This window comes from Arachis stenosperma, chromosome 1 (assembly GCF_014773155.1).
Source record: "Arachis stenosperma cultivar V10309 chromosome 1, arast.V10309.gnm1.PFL2, whole genome shotgun sequence".
Lineage (NCBI taxonomy): Eukaryota > Viridiplantae > Streptophyta > Magnoliopsida > Fabales > Fabaceae > Arachis > Arachis stenosperma.
In genome coordinates this window covers 89,560,457-89,581,781 of record NC_080377.1, presented here as the reverse complement: position 1 = coordinate 89,581,781, position 21,325 = coordinate 89,560,457, and the positions used below count along the sequence as shown (strand labels likewise).

Below are 21,325 nucleotides of genomic sequence, written 5' to 3'. Positions count from 1 at the left end.
ACAAATGCATATAAATAAGGAATAATGGACATATATAATTAAACAAATCAAAGATCACAATCATAGAAAGAGAAAAATTGCACACAAGAAGGAAAATAAGTGGTTATAAGATGTAACCACGTCATTAGGCTCAAATCTCACTTGCTTGTGTTCTTAGTTCAAAAACCATGTTCCAAAATAAATTTTTTCAAGCAAGTTCAACAAAAAATTTTCTTTCAAATTGGTAGGGTGCCCTAAAACAGTTTCTTGGAAAAGAAATCATCACCCTAACCAAGTAGTCCTAATAAGAAAGAAGTGGTAAATATATGTACAAATTCTAACTACATGCAACCTATCATGCAATGTGATGACCAGAATTCACTACCCACGTATAATGAATCCGTTCTTTGGCAAACGCACCAAATTATCGTCAAGTAATAAACCACAATGGAGTGGGATCGTATCCACAGAGATTAATTAGATTAAGCAAGCAATAGTTGATTAATTATCCTAGTTAGACGATTCAATTTTGAGTGATTAGCAACAAAAAAACTAAATGACATGAAAGTAAATGAAAACAATAAAGTGCAAGAAAGTAAATGGCAAGGAAAGTAAAGTACAAGAAAGTAAAGTGCTGGAAATGTAAAGTGCAAAAAATGTAAACAACCATAAAGTAAAGGAAAGAAAGAAAGATAAAATAAACATTGGGATCAAGAGATATTGTATTCTCCGGATTAATTGATTTCATCTCATCTTCAATCATGCAACTCATTGACTTCTTGACAATCATGATTGATTGAGCCCCAATTCCTTGGTGACTCAATCTCTCAAATCTTGATCAATAGCCAATTCCTTGGTCTAATTGCTCATGAGAAGAGATGAAGCTTGTTCCCTGATTATACCATACATCATCATAGGTCCAAGTAGAGGAAGGATTATATGTCACCATATCCAAACACCAAAACCCAAATCCTACACAAGTGTGAGAAAGGATTTCAAGCATGGTTTTATGATTCCTCTTCCAAAGTTCCCATAAAACCCAAATATATTCAATCTCTTTTCCAAGATAATTGAATGCTAGAATGAAGAATGAAATCCCTTCTAGTAAATCAAAGAGAGATGAAGAGAAGAAGAAGAATAAAAACAATCAATCCATTGAAAAACAATAGAGCTCTCTTTCCCAATGGAAAAAGTTAGTAATTCATAACTAAAATATTTACAAATAAGAAAATGGAAGAGGAGAAGAGAATGGTGGGAAGGAGGGTCCAAAGACTCACTCCTCTAAATGTGTTCAGCCTAATAGATAGCTCCCCAATTTTATGAAACTAAGGCCTTTATATAGGCTCTCCTAAATTACAAACTTAAATGAAATTAAAAGCAAATTACAATAAAATAAAAATAAACTATTCTAGATGCTTCTTGTGGCCTTGATTGGTTGATAATTATGGCTTGAATGATAGTTGGAGTGAGCTTGGTTGAAGGTTGGGGGTTGCAGGAAGAAGTTGGCGTGTGGTTCTAAGTGCCACTCCCACTTGATTTCGCCCTTTGGAGTATGACCCACTTTGCAACATTGAAAGTATGGAGTTGGTTGGGTCATAAAATGAATGTCCACTATGAAGTATTATATGGTTAGAAAGCCTTGGATGTCAGCTTTCCAACGTCTTTAGAATCAACTCATTTGGACCTTTGTAGCTCAAGTTATGCCCATTTGAAGGTAACTAGGTCAGTTTGTCAGGTAGCCCGGCGTGCCACGCCCACTTCTGGCGTGCCACGTCCCATATGTTGTGAAACTGGCGTGCCACGCCCAAAATTGGCGTGCCACGCCTTCAATGATGCACCAAAAGCTCCTCTTTGGCCATTTGAACTAGCGTGCCACGCCCAAGACTTCAAGTGGCACGCCCACTATATGAAAGGGGTTGGCGTGCCACGCCTTCGATATCAAGTGGCACGCCCATGTTTTGCAACGCTAAAATAATGGCCATTTTCACCTTTAGTTTTAACGTCCACTATAGAGTGTTATAAATCGTTGGAAAGCTCTGGATGTCAGCTTTCCAACACCACCCAGATCACCTCATTTGGAACTCTAAAAATCAAGTTATGTTCCTTTGAAGATGAAGAGGTCAGACTGGTAACTCTGCAGTGACGTGTTTTTCTCCTTGTGTTTTTGGGGTCAATATCTTCCTCAATTCCAGTGTCCATTATAAAGTGTTATATATGGTTGGAAAGCTCTGGATGTCCACTGTCTAATGGCACTAGAATCACTTCATTTAGAGTTGTGTAGTGCATGATATCTTTATTTGAATGAGAGGAGATCAGGCTAGCATATGCCCCGGCATGCCATGCCCACTTCTTGGCGTGCCACGCCCATAGTGGGGCTCAAAATTACTCCTCTAGAATTTAAGCCTGGCGTGCCACGCCCAAAACACCAAGTGGCATGCCCTCTTTGAGATCTTGGCCTCACAAACTTGGCGTGCCACGCCCAGAGCTCCAAGTGGCACGCCTATGTAAAATTCTTCAACCTTCTTTGCTGGAATGTTGGCCTGGCGTGCCACGCCCAGAGCTTCAAGTGGCACGCCCATTGTTGAGAGTTGATTCAAAAGTTTGGCGTGCCATGCCCAAAGCTTCAAGTGGCACACCCAACATCACACACTCAGCTTTATTTGCTATTTCCTTCCTCTTTTGTTGCTCTTTTCACCTAAAATTCAGCACAAACCCATTTCAAAGCAATGTACCATAATATATATTATTTGGTTCATGAAATTGCATTGACTCAATGAGATTATGCTCTTTTTATGGTCCTTTTAGATAAGAAAAAGGGTACATGATGTGCAGTCTTCACAATGCAACAACTAGCTAACATTGGTGTTAAAAATGGAAATTGTTACCCATGGAGATCTGTCGAACGACCTCCCAACACTTGAAGATTGCACCGTCCTCGGTGCATGCAAAGAAGAGTAAGGTGGACGGGTTGCTACAACTGATGAGCTCTTTCAAAAGATTGTGCAGATGACTTGTTTACTGCCCCATTTGAAAGCTTTTCCTTTCTTCCTTTTTGGTGGCCAACCTAAAAGGGGAGAGAAAGAAAGAAAATTAAGCCTATAACAAAGATATCAAAGCAAATAGAACATAGGTGGCGGCTAATGCCAAATAAGAGTAGGGTTCTCATTGACATGGTAGATACAACATGTGAGTGAGAAAATAATATAAGCTAAGGCATATCAACTAATACTTGATGCAAGAGTAAAATCAAAGCATGAAGATCATGTTGAGCATCAAGTTCAAACAAGAAAGAGTAGGTCATAAAAGATAATATGAGGTCAGATCAATGCACAAAGACACAAGAGTCATACAAGATTAAGCATTGATTTAAAAGTTTCATCACAAACAATATCAAACCAGTCAAGAAGCACCAAAATAATGCAAGAAATTCTTGACAATTGAGTATAAGAATTCAACACCATTATTAAAATAAAAAAAACTTAGAAAATAAAATGAAAACAGGCTATAAAAACAAAATTGAAATGCAAAGAATAGAAGTATGCAAATACAATAAACAAAAAAAAAATGGAAGAGGAGAAAAAAACTCTTTTTTTTTGCGACGCAAACGCGTCATGAATGCCCACGCGTCGATAAGCAGATTAGCAAAGGACGCGTGCGCGCCAGGTGCGCGCACGCATAAGTTAGGTTAAGCGCAGGGCATAGTGTCAGCCCAAGGTTGGCCCAACTCTTTGGAAAATGTACCAGGAGGGCAGGTGGCACACCGACGCACGCGCGCCATTTACGCGTGCGCGTGCATTGCGCATTCAGAAACATGGACGCGTACGCGCCAAGTGCACGCACGCGTGGGTTAGTTTGTGCCTTAGACATAGTGTTTGCACAGTGCAGGCGTAACTCTCGGGTTTTCCACTGGGGATGGAATTTTTGCATCCATGCGTAAGCGCCATGTACGCGTCCGCGTGGATGGTCGAAAATGCTTGCGTCACGCGTACTCGCACATGATGCATATGCGTGGGTTGGTGCTCTGTTTTTCAAAGTTTTCCAAGTTCTTGTACCAAACAAAGCCTTCCAGACCTCCAAATAGCTACCAAAACACCATAAAACCTTATTTAACATACCAAACTACCAAATAAACTCAACAAACAAAACAAAACATGAAATTAAACTAATTTTTCCAATATTTACAAAAGAGAAAATGAAAGGAGTTTACTATGGTGGGGTGTTTCCCACCTAGCACTTTTGTTTGTTGTCCTTAAGTTGGACTTATGGAGAACTCTTCTCAATGTGGCTTGTCCTTGTACTCATCCTTGAACTCCCACCAATACTTGGTCTTCCAATAGGCTCTATTTTTTAAAATCAATATCTCTAAGCTTTGATGGAGTTCTACATACATCATGGGCTCCCAAATTTGATTCTCCTTGTGCGATCTGGGATCCCACACTTTGTTTTGACACCCATCTTCAAATTGATAATCATGATTCCAATTGGGTGGTATGACCTTAGAATTCTCAAAGAAGCCTCCAAACAACTTCCTAGACCCTTGCAATTTGGTTCTACACCAACTCTTGCTATGAAGCTTTGAACATGTCACCATAATGAACCTTGATTTACAATGCCAACCACTAACTATCCCCCTTTTTCTCTTAAAGCCACAAATATGTCTAAGTTGACCATCCGTCTCAAGCAAACCATATTCAAGGGGAATAATAAAGCTTGAGTATAAGAAATTTACCCACTTGAATGAAAGAATGGATGGTAGTGGCTTGGGGAGAGGTATCTTCAATATGCTAACAAGCTTTACTCCCTTGTGTTCTCCTTGGTTACCTTCACCTCTTGACAAACTTCTTCAATTTTAATCCCTTGTTCATCAATTTCATCTAACTATTCTCCATCACTCAAGTCATAAATGGGAGGATGAGAGAAATCTACCTCCATGTCGCTTTCCATTTTGTCGAGAGAAGGTTCTTTAAGTTCAAAGGATTCACCACCAAGAAGCTTTGATGCATGATCTTCATCTCCAAGGAAACTCAATTCTTGCTCCATTCCTTCCAAGTCTTCATGTGGGATATGCCTTGGAAGTTGTGCACATTCCTCCTCAACATCAAATTCTATCTTCTTAGAGGAGCTCTCTTCAATTCTAGGTTCCAATGGCGGTTCCGCATCTCCTAAGTCTTCCACCACTTCTTCCTTTTCTTCAATAATCATAGTTTTCTCCAATTATTCTAACACAACGTAGCATTCCTCCTTCTCCACCGGAGTTTTCAATCTCTCCTTCATGCTACGTTCTTCCTTGGATTCTTCAAATGTAGCTATGGGATTTCCTGGAATATTCGAGCATTGGGAGGCTAATCGGCTTACTACCTCGGTCAAGGTAGCCACAAAGTGTTGCACATCCCTTTTCATTTCATCTTATCCTTGAAGAAAAACACCAAGGGTTTCATCCATTAGAGATTGGGGTGGATAGGAGGGTTCATTGTCTTGAGGAAAGGATTCATGATAGGAAAGTGGTTCTTCTTGGTAAGGGTGTGGAAGTGGTGGTTCTTGGGAGTATTGATATTGGAATGGTGGTGGTTTTATGTATGGCTCATATGGTTCAAAAGGTGGTTGGTATGGTGGATAATATGGATTAGGGTCATATGGAGGTGTTTGGTGAAAAGAGGCTTGTGAGCATGGTTGAGGGCTATGTTGAGGACATGGTTCATAGGCATATGGTGGTGATTCTTAAAAGTCACGAGGAGATTCACCAAAGCCATTGGATTGGTATGAATCATAGAATGGCTCTTCTTCATAGTATATTGGTGGAGGTTGTTGCCATGAGGATTGATCATATGCATATGGCTCCTCCCACCTTTGGTTGTCCCATTCTTGATACATCTCTTTAAGTAATCTCCACTTCCTACAACATAGTTGTAATCACACTCATAGCCAAAATGAGAATTCATGATGAAAAGAGAAAATAAGAAACAAAATCTAATGGAAAACAAGAGAAACAAAATTCTATAACTAGCAAATAAAGCAAAAAGCAAGATATTCACACTATTCACATATATACAATAACCAATAACATAACACCATTGCAAGTCCCCGGGAATGGCGCCATTTTGATGATTGGATTTTTTATGGTGTAAAATTTCACTAATGAAATCTCGTTGTAAAGTATAGCTTCTAAACCAACAACAATCCTTTCATACAAAAATTTGGGAAGGGATTTCAAGCATGGTTCCATGTTTACTTTTCCAAGGTTCCCATGAAACCCAAATTGCATTCAATCTTTTTTCCAATATAATTGAACACTAAGCATGAAGAACGAAATTCCTTCTAGCAAATCAAAGAGAGATGAAGAGAAGAAGAATTCAGTATCATTTAATCCATCAAGAACAACAGAGCTCGCTCTCCCAATGAGAGGGAGTTTAGCTGCTCATATCTTAGAGAAAAGTATAAGAGGCGGAAGAAGATGAAGTGAAGTAAGAGTAAAAGTAAAAATTCCAAGCAACCCCTTTTTTCAGTACTCTTCAAGGGGTATTTATACTACTCCTATTACTAGAAATGAAAAATTACAAAAAAGAAAATAAAATTACAATTGACACTAAAGAAAAAAAACATTCATTTGACACATGTGAGTGGCGTGTGAGTGGCATGCCACGCCTAGCTCATTAGCTTGGCTTGGCGTGCCATGCCTGGCTCCCAAGTGGCACGCCCCCTTAGTGAAGCTGGCTTGGCGTGCCACGCCCATCTCTCAAGTGGCACGCCCATAACGCAAGTTGGACTGGCGTGCCACGCCAAGGGTCCAAAGTGGCAAGCCCATGTTGATATCTTCAAGCTCCTCTTCTGGACTTTTGAACTGGCGTGCCACGCCCTGCAGTGGTGTGCCACGCCCTTGTTAGGCTCTTCAATCTTCTTCTCTGGTCGCTTGTACTGGCGTGCCACGCCCTTATTAGGGTCTTCAATCTCTTCTCTGGAAGGTTGAACTGGCGTGCCACGCCCTTTGTGGTGCATGAACATTCTCTTCTGGTCCATTAAGCTGGCGCCCAAGACTCAAGTGGCACACCCATGGTGTGAGCAAGGTTGGCGTGCCATGCCCAAAGCACCAAGTGACACAACTTCGATGAGGCCTTGTCCTTTCTTCTATGAGAGTTTGTACTGGTGTGCCACGTCCAAGACTCAAGTGGCATGCCCATGATAATGGTTTGAACTCACATGCTTGGCGTGCCACGCCCAAAGTACCAAGTGGCATGCCTTTGATGCTTCTTTTTCCCTTCCCCTCTTCTCAGTTGAACTGGCGTGCCACGCCTTCGACCTGGCTTGCCACGCCCAGCATGGGGGATAGAACTAGCGTGGCACGCCTTACAATCTTTCAAAGATCCCTCTTTGGTCATAATACCCGGCGTGCCATGCCCAGCAATAGCATGCCACGCCCAGCAATGGCATGCCGAGCTCATTGAAAAGCTTAGCCATCCATCTTTTGGAAAAGATGACTGGCATGCCATGCCTGGCCTTGGCGTGCCATGCCCATTGTAGTTCTTCATGGAGTCTCTTCTGAAAACTATAACTGGCGTGCCACGCCCATTGAAACTCTTCAAGGACTCTCTCTAGGAAGTTTAGTTGGCGTGCCACGCCTCATAGCTGGCATGCTACGCCCAGTCAAAATAGTGACGTTTGCATGAAGTGGCACACCAAGCACACATGCCCAACTCCTTTTCTTGCTTTCTCACTCTTTTGTTGCTCTTTTCACCAAAAATTCAAGCAAGACTTATTTCAAAGCAATGTTCCATAAATTCATCATATAGTTCATGTAATTGCATCAAATGAATGAGAATTCACCAATTCTATGGTCCTTTTAGATAAGAGAAAGAGGTAGATGATGCAAGTCATCATAACACCAAACTTAAATTTTGCTTGTCCTCAAGCAACTGAATGTGAATTGTTCTAATTGATTGAAACTTGACCATTAAGAGAATGCAATGAACAATTAGAGGTAAAGGCTAAGTAACAAATCATGCATGAACTTTGTTCTTGCTTTCATATCACAATGAACTCTTAGACCTTTAAGGACCCTTTTGAGTGGTTGCTTTTAAAGCCCTTTTTATTGATTGTCACCTTGAAGTAGTAAGATTTGTTATTTTTCTTTTGATTGCTCTTTTTCTTTCATTATCCTTTTATTCCCTTGATTGACAACAACTCTAAGTGTTTTGTCTTAAGACGACCCTTTAAAGTAAGCTTTCAATTAGTACTCCCAAACTAGTTGGTTTTAGGGTACTAGATGTTGAGACACCCCTAAGAATCTACTTGCTCAAGTCTCTCTTCTTGACACATCTTCACCACAAGCATCTACTAGGATCTTGGCTCTTTAAGCCATTTGTTTTTTTAATTTCTTCCTAGTTGTTGATGCTCAGAGCTTTGGGTCTTGCTTACTACTTCTTAGTTCTATTGATATTCAAGGGTCATCCTAAACATCTACTTGTTATGTCCTCTATGTCTAATTATCTCATTAGAGATTAATCACTTCCCAAATTTCAATTCATATTTTTATACTTGTTTCCCATCTCTTATTTTGAATCCAACTTACTTGGGTCTTAGTCTCTTACTCTTAATTTGCAGCAACTCATCATTGACTATTTTTAGAAACAAACTAATTTTATTGATGTGATAAAACTTGACAATAGACATTTTCTTTCTCAAAGTAAAAACTGAAATTTAAAGGGCTCATAGAAGAACTCTAAAAACAAACAACCAACATATAAAAATAACCACTAAGCAATAAATTCAGAAAATAGCTTCCAAATGAGACTCAACCACCTTTGCTCATTATGATGCAGCTCAATGCATAGGTCCCTTCCCCTTATCCTTTTTCTTGGAGGACTCATCACCATCCTTCTTCTTAGAGGCTCCTTCTTGTGCTTAGGTGTCCTTTGGCTTCTAAAAGTCGAGCCTCCTCATGAAGGTCCTCTCATCTTCATTATGCTTGGCCAAAATCTCTTCCTGCCTGGCACTAAGCTCTTCCATTCCTTGCATGAATGCTGGATAGTTGGGGTTTAGGGTGGCTACCCCATAACACAAGTGATTCAGCTTCGCTTGTGTATTTATATCATATTGCCTTCTTGATGTGGTCCTAGCCTCATAGAGGGACCTAAACTCAGCAAGATTCCTCTGCTGCACCATTTGTTGCTCCAAAATTCTGTTGAGGCTGTGATGAGTCCATATTTTCTAATATATTTTGGTTTGATTTGTGTGGATTTCATCATATAAATCCACATTTATTCACCTATATAGCATACTTTTGTGTTCTCTCTCTAAATTAGGCCTAAATGTGAAAACATGCATTTTTGAGCTTAAATTAGTGATTTTAATCTCACTTTTATGCCATTCGATGCCATGACATGTTTGTTGAGTGATTTTAGGTCCTAGAGGCAAGTTTGGCAAGGAAAAAAGTGGAAGGAAGCATGAACAAAGGGAGAAAACATGAAAAAAACAAAGGAAAAGCACACAGCCATGTGTGCGTACGCACAACTCCCTGTGCGTACGTACAAATGCAGATTCAGCGACCTTGTGCGAACACGGAACAAGGAAGAAGTAAGGAACTAGGCTCCATTACGGTGCCAAGAAAGCCAAGGAAATTGAATGAGCGTGTGTTTCTGCCAGGATTCGAACACGGGACTTCAGTTTGGAAACACTGCCCTGCCCTCCGCGAGGGCAGGGCAGCATTTTGTTGCGGCATGAATCTGGCACACCAAGGCACGTTTCTGGCGCACCAAGGCACGATTCTGGCAGCACCAGTAGCGCACCACAGCACAATTCTGGCGCACCAACTTTTTCTGCCCTGCCCTCCGCGAGGGCAGGGCAGCATCCTGCGCACCAGCCTGCACCACGCCCGCACCAGCAACGCACCAAGCACCAAATCCTGCCCTGCCCTCCACAAGGGCAGGGCAGCCTCCTGGAAGCTATTATTTTTGGGCAAAAAAAAATTTGAATTAAAAATCCAATTTAATTCATTTCTTCACAAAATTAAAAGCCCATCCAAATCCTAAGATCCAAGAATGGAAAGTGTATAAATAGGAGCTAGTTTGATGTAATTAAAAAACCTTTTGCTTTGCTTTTGAACTTTGAATTTTCCTTTGAACCTTTTCTTTTATTGGAAGCTGTTGAAACTTCTTTTGGTGACTTCACTGAGAATTCAGAGAATTGGGGAGGAGAATTGATCTCTCTTCTTCCTCGTTCTTGCTTGGGCACTTTTACTTTTCTTGTTTTGAGTTTTGGGTGTGAAGAATTGAGGAAATTCTGTCTCAATCTCCATTCAAAATCTCTTTGATTTTATTTCTGCATAATTGAATTCAAACACATTTCCTTTACTGCTTCTTCTTCTATTTCTTGTCAATTGCTTTGTGAACTTGGATCTGGGAAGGCAATTGAGATCTAGGCTTGGCTACCTAGTCTCTGGAGTCCTGAGATCCCAATTTAATTTTGGTTCTTCTGTGAACCTTTGCTGCACCTAATTTCCTCACTGTTTGAGTTCTAATTGTTTCTAATTCAATTTCTGCTCTATTGATTGTTGCAATTCAATTTCTCCTGTTTAAATTCTGAAATCCCTGTCCTCAAATCCCTTATACATTCAAGCAATTTATATTCCTTGCAACTTAAGTTACTGCAATTTACATTTCTTGCACTTTAAGTTTCAGTCATTTACTTTCTTGTTCTTTAAGATTCTGCAAGTTTACTTTCCTGCACTTTAATTTACTGCAATTTTCCCTTCCCCCTTTACATTCCAAGCAATTTAGCTTCTGTTAAACACAAATCACTCAACCAATACTTGATTCGCTTGACTAAATCAACCACTAAACTAAAATTGCTCAATCCTTCAATCCCTGTGGGATCGACCTCACTCATGTGAGTTATTATTACTTGATGCGACCCGGTATACTTGCCGGTGAGTTTTGTGTCGGATCGTTTTTCGCACATCAAGTTTTTGGCGCTGTTGCCGGGGATTGATTAGATCAACAATGATTAAGTGGGTGAGAAGTCTAGATCAAGCATTTTTTTTGTTTTTGTTCTCTGTTTTAAAGTGAAACCAAGGTGTTTGAGTTTTTGCCTCACTAAGAAATTCTCATCTCTGATATGAGTAATTTCAATTTTCCTTGGTGTTGTGTTTTCCAAAATTTAAATGGAGTTCAACTCATCTTATGATCAAACAAATTTTATGGGATATTACCCACCATCACCAATCTCTAATGGTGGTTGGGAATATCACCAAGAAATCACAGATTCTGAGTACTCCAATCCATGGAGATTTGCTTCACAGACACAAGATGAGCAAGAAAACCATATGGGATATTTTCTTCCACCACAAAATGATGCTAGTCATGATTCTAACGGTGGCTGGGTGTATTACCAAGAAACTGCAAATTCTGAGCAGTCAAGTCACATGAGAGAATGTCCGACCTCACGTCCCGGTTTCTCATTTGAAAATTCTTCATCACTTGATTATGCCTCAACACAAAGTTTCCTCCAAAATCCATACAAGTCATCCCATCAATCACACAACTCATTCCACACCCCTCAACACAACTTCACCACAACACATCCATGTCACCAAAATTACTCTCTACCTTCATCTCTTGAACCAGCAGATGAGGATTACCTTCAAGCCACTGAAATACATAGAAAACTCGTGGAAAGATACACACAACCCCAATCCTGGAAAGAAATCATCCTCAAGAAAATGAATGGGCCCTTAGAGCAAAAAAGGGGGAACTTAGAACCATCAAACAGTGAGAATGAAGACCAATTTGTGAGTGAGGAAGTGGAAAAACAAGAACAAAAGGTCTCTGTTGCAAGTAAAATTGCAATAAAGGATGAGGGACATGAGCCAAGGATTTTACAATCACAAAAGCTACTTGAGGTGACAATGAAACGTAAAGATTCCCTCCTAGAGGCATTAATGGAAAATCACGAAGAAGAAAGGGAGGAAGACACTCAAGAGAAGTCACACTCAACTGAAGCAGAAAAGTACATAGAGGAAGAGCTCATGAAACCACTAATGCAAGAGGCTCCTAATGAAGAAATCACTCCAACAATCACACAACCACCAAGTATTAAATCCAAAAGAGTGAAGGCAACTAACAAGAGCACCAATCCTGTCCCTGGTCCAGCAAGCAAGGTCAATCAAGCCATTTACAAAAAGAAGCTTGCTGAGAGGAAACCAAGAAAGGGGACAAAAGCTGAAACTTCTCCCCCCTTGAAGTCATTCCTCTTAACCAATTGGAAGAAGAGGAAGAAAGTGAATAACAACATGTCAAGCTAATGACACTAAAAGAGCACTTGTTGGGAGGTAACCCAACCGTAGGTAACATTTCTTCTCTGCTTTGTTTTCGTTCTTTACTTTGTTTAAATTCAATAAATGGGCATATGGTTACATTCTATGTTTGGTGTTGTCTTGCAACAACTTGTTTTTAATCTTTTTGGATGATTGCATCAAATCAAAAATGGAAGTGACACACTAAGATTCTAAGTTTGGTGTGCCACTTAATTCTCTATGCAATTCATTAAGCAACACCACTTGTCTGCATAATCATAAGGCCTTTGCAGTGTTGTTTTTCTTTTGGTTTGACACTTTATTATTCTGTTTACTTTAGTTATTTCTTTATTTTTAATACTTCCACTTATTTTGCTTCTTGACTATTTTTGTTAATACATCACCAAGAGATCCTTATTCATGACATATTCTTGGCTTGGTGATTGTATTTAACATATAACAGTTTCTTTTGTTTAGTTTTAATTCAAATAAATTGACATATGGTCGTATTCTAAGTTTGGTGTTGCTATGCAACAAAATTTGGTTCCAATCCTTACAAGATACTTGCATCAATTCCAAGTGAAAGTGTCACACTAAGTTTGGTGTGCCACTTATATTTTTATGCAATGTATCATGCACACCATCTTATGTTTGCAATCATAGTGTTTTTGTTTCTCCGTGCCTTGATTATTATCTTTAATTTTGCTTGCTTAGAACACATGTACTACTAACTTTTCATTGTGTAAGACATTCATGATCCATCCTAGCCCCATAGCCATTGTTCTAATTGTTGCTTGAGGATGAGCAAGCATTCTGAGTTTGGCAAGGGAAAGAGGAAGAATAGAAGAAAAAGGACAACAATAATGAAGATGAACTACAAGGTTGTTGAGTTCCTTTTCTTCTAATTTGTTTCCAGCACTTGAATTGCATGATTGTCTTATTATCTTCTCTGTTTACATGTGTGTATGAATAAAGCATAGCTTGAATCTTGATTTGTAATATGTTACTGTGGCATTATAACTACCAACTTGAATTCTCTGAGTTTAAAAGCAGTAAAGTATCATGATCATAAACAAACAAGGCATTAAAGAAGATTTTAGCATGTGCATACAAGTATTGGAAAGCTAGTATGATTAATTGTTGCTCAATTGCATTGGATTTTATTTAATTGAAGTTTTTCATCTAGTATATTTTGTGAAATCTTTTAAAATCATGAAAACCTTAAAGAAGCAAATACAATTAAAGCAAGAAAAGAAAAAGGGAAGGAATGAGAAAGCTGAAGGCTCTGAGTACCAATGGCAATTTATTTGCTAAGTGCTTGTGGTGTTTATGTATCAAGCCAAATGCTTGAAAACAAAACACTTAGAAGTCAAGGCTAGGCTCAAGTGCAAAAGCACTCCCTCAAAGCTCAAGGCTCTGAGCATCAATGATTAGAGAGTCAAGAAAAGAAAAGAAAAATGAGCTTAATGAAGTCCTCTAATTAAATGCTTGTGGTGCTTATGTATCAAGTGGTAATACTTGAAAACAAAGCATTTAGAAGTCGTAGCTTTGTTATCAACTCATGGGGCAAAGCACCCAAAAGGAGAAGCTAAAAAAAAATAATAAAAATAAAATCAAAAGCTTGTTTCAAGGAAGAATTATAAGAAAAAGATTTCATAAAATAAGCTAGATAGAAGCATCAATCATTTACATATCTTTTGTAATTGTAGCATGCATAGAAAACTAGCTTGCCATGAACATTAACTTGCTACTCTTCTTACCTTGGATTGTCAATTTCTATTGCATGATTCTTTTCTTGCTTGGGGACAAGCAAGGTTTAAGTTTGGTGTTGTGATGACAAGTTATCATATACCCATTTTTCAAACTAATTTCACTTGTTTTATTAGTCTTTATGCACTTTCTTGCATCCTAAGCAAGAGATTTGGAATGAAAACACATAACTTCTTTAGATCAAGCAACTACCATTAAATTGATGCTAACTCATGAGGTTCAAGCTAATTTTAATTGAATTTTAATTGATTTATAAGCCTTGTGAATTTAGTGATACTTTAAGTAGTTGTTTTGGTTTATTGTAGGTGAATAAAAGAAGAAAAGAGGAAGCGTGGCTTAAGAAAGCGTGGCCCAAGGAGAAAAGAGCGTGGCGCATGAAAGGGAGGAAGCAAACATTGCCCTCCACAAGGGCACACTGCCCTCTAGGAGGGCAACATGAGTAAACAAGCCTTGAGAGGCAACACTGCCCTGCCCACGACAAGGGCAGAGCACAAATTGATGCCATGGATCAAAGGGAACAAAAACACTGCCCTGCCCTCCTCAAGGGCAATATCGGGCTCAACAAAGGAAGAAATCCAAAGAAAAAGCTCACCATTGCTTGCCACAAGGATCGAACACGGCACCATGAGGAAACAAGAAACTAAGCCTTAATTTGGTGCCAAGAAAACCAAGGAAAAGAAGTAGCGTGTGCATCCACCAAGTTTCGAACTTGGAACTTCACTTTTGGAAACACTGCCCTGCCCTCCGCGAGGGCAGGGCAGCATTTTGTGGTGCACAGCCAGCGCACCATTCTGGCGCACCAAGGGAAGGCTCGGCAGCACCAGCAGCACGCATAGGCACCACTCGGCAGCACCAGCAGCACGCACAGGCACCAATCTGGTTCACCAAAAAGTTCTGCCCTGCCCTCCACGAGGGCAGGGCAGCATCCTGCAGCATCACACACCAAGCACGCAAGCACCAACATGCACCATTTTCTGCCCTGCCCTCCACAAGGGTAGGGCAGCCTCCTGGAAGCAATTGTTCTTGGGCCGAAAATCAACCAAAATTTCATTTAAATTCAATTCCTCTCCAAATTGAATCAAGGCCAACCAAACCCATTTCTCCTCAAATCCAAAGCAAGCAAAGCCCACATCATCACTCAAAGGCACATGGATCAATTAAATTAGGATTTTCATTTTTGTAATTTGTTTTTAATTTCAATTTCATTTTATTTTCATTTTGTAAAAAGCCTATATAAAGACATCACTCTCATTTCAAAAGGAGAGCTCCATTGGAAAAGGCTTGCTCCATTAGGGAGTAGTAGTAAATAGCTCTCTCTCTTTTAATTTTCGTTGTAAAATCTGAATCTTGGATTGAGAAGTGAAGGAATTCTGTTTCCTTCTTGGTCTAAGATCCCTCTTGGCTGTTCTTCTGCATAATTTCAGAGTATTGATAGTGGAATTTGAGTTTTCATTTGCTGCTTCATTTCTTCTTTCTTCTGCAAACGTGTTTTCTGTTGAATCAAGGAAGGGCTTGAGATCTAGACTTGTTCTCTAGTCTCATTGATTCCCTGAGATCTTCAACATTCTTTTAAATTGCTGCAAATTAAGCATCGCTTTCTATTTTTAATTCTTCAAGCATTTTTACTTTTCTGTTTGAAATCTGCTGCATCCCCTTGAATGCTCTTTACATTTTCTTGTTGAATTTTAATTTCCAGCACCCCAGCCCCTTTACTTTTCATGCAATTTACATTTGTTGTCATTTAAGATTTTGTCAATTTACTTTTCTTGCAATTTAAGTTTCAGCTATTTTACTTTCTTGTTATTTAAGTTTCAATGCAATTTACTTTCTGCACTTTATAATTCCTGCAAATTTACTTTCTGTTGGCTACACATCATCCAAATTCACTTCAATGTTAGCTTGACTAAACTAATCACCCACTAAAGTTGCTTGATCCATCAATCCCTGTGGGATCGACCTCACTCTAAGTGAGTTATTATTACTTGATGCGACCCGGTACACTTGCCGGTTGGATTTGTGTGTTGGAAATTCGTTTTTCCACAAAAACACCATCAAGCGCATGCACACATCTGTGTGTACGCACAGCTACCAGTGCATGCCTTCATTAAAAATGCACGTGCACTCACATTTTGGGGCTCTTTTTGGCCCATTTCTGAAGGCTTGAGGCTGAAATCAAAGGCTATATCAAGGGGACAACATCACATATGAAGGCATTAGCTTAGAGAGCCATCATAGAATAGGAAAACCACATAGTAGGAATAGGAGTAGTGTAGATTAGGGAATTCTCTCTTAGGGTTTAGTTACGGTTTGTAGCATTTTATACTTTAAGTCTTGCTTTTGGATTTTGCAATTTACATTGTAAGTATTTCTTTAATTGTCTCTTTCAATTACATTACTTGTTCTACCCTTTCTCATATTTCCATTTCTCTTGCCAATTTACATAATCTTGCAATTTTAGATTCCTAGTTGTTTAATTTGATGTTTGATGGCTTTTATTTGTTTGTTGAGTTGCTTTTATTGATTTTGATCATTTATGGTTCATAGCTTCTATCATTTTTCCAATTTTGCCATGTTCTATGTTTATGCCCTCTATGTGTTTGATGAAATGCTAATTTTGATTATGGGCTAATTCCACCCCTTGACTTGGGGAAAATGAGTTTATGGATTACTAGAGCCATAATGTCCAACATTTTGTGATAATTCTTGGGTTGTTAGTTGTTATTGTTTCCACTAACGCTAGCTTTTTACTAAGGTAATTAGTAAGTTAGCTAGGAATTGTGGATTGATAACAATTATGCTCACTTGACTTACTCTCCGATGTGAGGGTTGACTTAGTGAGATTAATCCATCATAATTATCATAGTTGTGGTTATGGCAAGGAAGGGATTCCATAACTCATCCCAAGTCAAGGTTTCATTTATGTTTTAAACCACCTTTTTCATTACTTTATAGTTTTAATTGTTCACATTACATACATAGTTCCTTTATTCCTTTATTAGTTTATTAATTGCAATGTTGTCTTGTTCTTTAATTCCTTTATTTGTTTGCTCTCAATCATTGAAAACCCCCCTTTGCTTTCTCACAACCAAAATTGTATGCACTCTTTGGCATTAGTTCCTGGGGAGAACGACCTGGGAGTTTAAATACTCTTGGTTTATATTTGCTTTAATTTGTGACATCTTTAGGATTATAAATTGATTGATGATCAATGGTTAGGTTTGGGCTATATTTGCAACGTCAATCCTATTTTTAATGTGAAAAAATCCAAACCTTTGCTCTTGGTCACTCGTCAAATTTTAGCGCCATTTCCGGGGAGCTAGCATCATGAGTGCTATATTTTGGTTGTTGTTAATATGTGTGATGAGCGGATAATTTATACGCTTTTTGGCATTGTTTTTAGGTAGTTTTTAGTAGGATATAGCTACTTTTAGTGATGTTTTTATTAGTTTTTATGCAAAATTCACATTTCTGGACTTTACTATGAGTTTGTGTGTTTTTCTGTGATTTCAGGTATTTTCTGACTGAAATTGAGGGACCTGAGCAAAAATCTAATAGGAGGCTGACAAAGGACTGCTGATGCTGTTGGAATCTGATCTCCCTGCACTCAAAATGGATTTTCTGGAGCTACAAAACTCCAATTGGCGCGCTCTTAATTTCATTGGAAAGTAGACATCTAGGGCTTTCCGTAAATATATAATAGTTCATACTTTATTAGAGTTTAGATGACACAAACTGGCGTTCAACGCTAGTTCTATGCTGCATTCTGGAGTAAAACGCTAGAAACACATCACAAACCAGAGTTAAACGCCAAAAATACGTTACAACTTGGCGTTTAACCCCAAGAGAAGTCTCTGCACATGTAAGGCTCAAGCTCAGCCCAAGCACACACCAAAGTGGGCCCCGGAAGTGGATTTCTGCACTTAGACTTATTTCTATAAACCCTAGTAACTAGTTTAGTATAAATAGACACTTTTTTCTGTTGTACTAAGGGTCTTTTTCCCTATTCTCGAATTCACATGCTATTTGGGGAGGCTGGCCATTCGGCCATGCCTAGACCTTGTTCTTATATATTTTCAACGGTGGAGTTTCTACACACCATAGATTAAGGGTGTGGAGCTCTACTATTCCTCGAGTATTAATGCAATTACTACTATTTTCTATTCAATTCAGCTTATTCTTATTCTAAGATATTCGTTGCACTTCAACATGATGAATGTGATGATCCGTGACACTCATCATCATTCTTACCTATAAACGCGTGCCTGACAACCACTTCCGTTCTACCTTAGATTGAGCGTGTATCTCTTGGATTCCTTAATCAGAGTCTTCGTGGTATAAGCTAGAATCCATTGGCAGCATTCTTGAGAATTCGGAAAGTCTAAACCTTGTCTATGGTATTCCGAGTAGGATTCAAGGATTGAATGACTGTGATGAGCTTCAAACTCGCGAGTGTTGGGCGTAGTGACAGACGCAAAAGGATCAATGGATCCTATTCCGACATGATCGAGAACCGACAGATGATTAGCCGTGCTGTGACAGAGCATTTGGACCATTTTCACTGAGAGGACGGGAGGTAGCCATTGACAATAGTGAAACCCAACATACAGCTAGACCATGGAAAGGAGTAAGAAGGATTGGATGAAAGCAGTAGGAAAGCAGAGATTCAGAAGGAATACAGTATCTTCATGCGCTTATCTGAAAATCCCATCAATGAATTACATAAGTATCTCTATCTTTATTTTATGCTTTATTATCTTTATATTTGAAAACCATTATAACCATTTGAATCCGCCTAACTGAGATTTACAAGATGACCATAGCTTGCTTCATACCAACAATCTCCGTGGGATCGACCTTTACCCACGTAAGGTATTACTTGGATGACCCAGTGCACTTGCTGGTTAGTTGTGCGGAGTTGTGACAAAGTGTGATTCACGTTTGAGAGCACCAAGTTGTTGGAGCCATTGTTGATTATCACAATTTCGTGCACCAAGTTTTTGGCACCGTTGTTGATGATCACAATTTTGTGCACCAAGTTTTTGGCGCCGTTGCCGGGGATTGTTTGAGTTTGGACAACTGACGGTTCATCTTGTTGCTCAGATTAGGTAATTTTCTTTTCAAAAAGATTTCAAAAATCTTTCAAAAATTTTTCTTCTTTTTTGTTTTTCAAAAATAATTTTCGAAAAAATACAAAAAAATTAATAAAATCATAAAAACCAAAAAAATATTTTGTGTTTCTTGTTTGAGTATAGTGTCAATTTTTAAGTTTGGTGTCAATTGCATGTTTTTTAAAATTTATGCATTTTTTCGAAAAATTCTTGCATGGTGTTCTTCATGATATTCAAGTTGTTCTTAATAAGTCTTCTTGTTTGATCTTCATATTTTCTTGTTTTGTGTCTTTTGTTGTTTTTCATATGCATTTTTGCATTCATGGTGTCTAAACATGAAAAATTTCTAAGTTTGGTGTCTTGCATGTGTTTCTTTTCTTGAAAATTTATCAAAAATAGTTCTTGGTGTTCATCTTGACATTCATAGTGTTCTTGCATGTTTTCTTTGTTTTGATCTTAATTTTTCGTGTTGTGAGTCAATTTTGTGTTTTTCTCTCTCATCATTAAAAATTAAAAAAAAATCAAAAAAATATCTTTTTCTTATTTTACTCAAAAATTCGAAATCTTTGGGTTGACTTAGTCAAAAATTTTTAAAATTAGTTGTTTCTTGTTAGTCAAGTCAAGATTTCAGTTTTAAAAATCCTATCTTTTCAAAATCTTTTTTAAAAATCATATCTTTTTCATTTTTCTTATTATTTTTTGGAAAATTTTAAAAAGTAATTTCAAAATTTTGAAAACTTTACTAACAATTAATGTGATTGATTAAAAAAAAATTTGAAGTTTGTTACTTTCTTGTTAAGAAAGGTTCAATCTTTGAATTCTAGAGTCATATCTTTTAGTTTCTTGTTAGTCAAGTAATCAATTTTAATTTTAAAAATCATATCTTTTCAAAATATCTTTTTCAAATCATATCTTTTTCAAAATCAATTTCAAAATCTTTTCTAACTTCTTATCTTTTCAAAATTGATTTTCAAATCTTTTTCAACTAACTAATTAACTTTTTGTTTGTTTCTTATCTTTTTCAAAACCACCTAACTACTTTTCTCTCTCTATAATTTTCGAAAATCACTAACTATTTTTCAAAAACAATTTTCGAATTTCTCTCTATCTCATCATCTTCTATTTATTTATTTAATTACTAACACTCTTCTCTTCATCTTAAAATTCGAACCATCTCTTCTCTTCTGTGTTCGAATTTTTCTCTTCTTCATTCCTATTCTTCTTTTCTTCTACTTACATAAAGGAATCTCTATACTGTGACATAGAGGATTACTCTTCTTTTTTGTTCTCTTCTTTTTCATATGAGCAGGAGCAAGGACAAGATCATTCTTGTGGAAGCAGATCCTGAACCTGAAAGGACTCTAAGGAGGAAGCTAAGGGAAGCTAAAGTACAACCCTCTGAAGAGGACTTGACAGAAATTTTCGAAAAAGAAGAGGAGATGGCAGCCGAAAATAATAACAACAACAATAACGCAAGGAGGATGCTTGGTGATTATACTACACCTACTTCCAAATTTTATGGAAGAAGCATCTCAATCCCTGCCATTGGAGCAAACAATTTTGAGCTGATGCCTCAACTAGTTACTCTAATGCAACAGAACTGCAAGTTTTATGGACATCCATCAAAAGATCCCTATGAGTTTTGAACTGAATTCTTGCGGATCTGTGATACTGTTAAAACTAATGGAGTAGATCCTGAAGTCTATAGGCTCATGCTTTTCCCTTTTGCTATAAGAGACAGAGCTAGAGTATGGTTGGACTCACAACCTCAAGATAGCCTGGACTCTTGGGAAAAGCTGGTCACGGCCTTCTTGGCTAAGTTCTTTCCTCCTCAAAAGCTGAGCAAGCTTAGAGTGGATGTTCATACTTTCAAGCAAAAAGATGGTGAATCCCTCTATGAATCTTGGGAAAGATACAAGCAGTTGACCAAAAAGTGTCCTTCTGACATGCTTTCAAAGTGGACCATTTTGGATATATTCTATTATAGTCTATCTGAGTTCTCTAAGATGTCACTGGACCATTCTGCAGGTGGATCCATTCACTTGAAGAAAACGCCTGCAGAAGCTCAGGAACTCATTAACATGGTTGCAAATAACCAGTTCATGTACACTTCTGAAAATGAGTCCTGTGAGTAATGGGATGCCTCACAGGAAGGGAGTTCTTGAAATTGATGCTCTGAATGGCA

The 21,325-nt window shown here is 38.3% G+C and overlaps 1 non-coding gene across 1 annotated transcript; it reads right to left on the bottom strand.

Annotated features, from left to right (window-relative positions):
• Positions 1–20,984: 20,984 nt before the first annotated feature.
• Positions 20,985–21,092, bottom strand: LOC130947437 (small nucleolar RNA R71). The gene has a single exon (XR_009072679.1). It is a non-coding gene; the product is annotated as a small nucleolar RNA R71 (small nucleolar RNA).
• Positions 21,093–21,325: the final 233 nt, after the last annotated feature.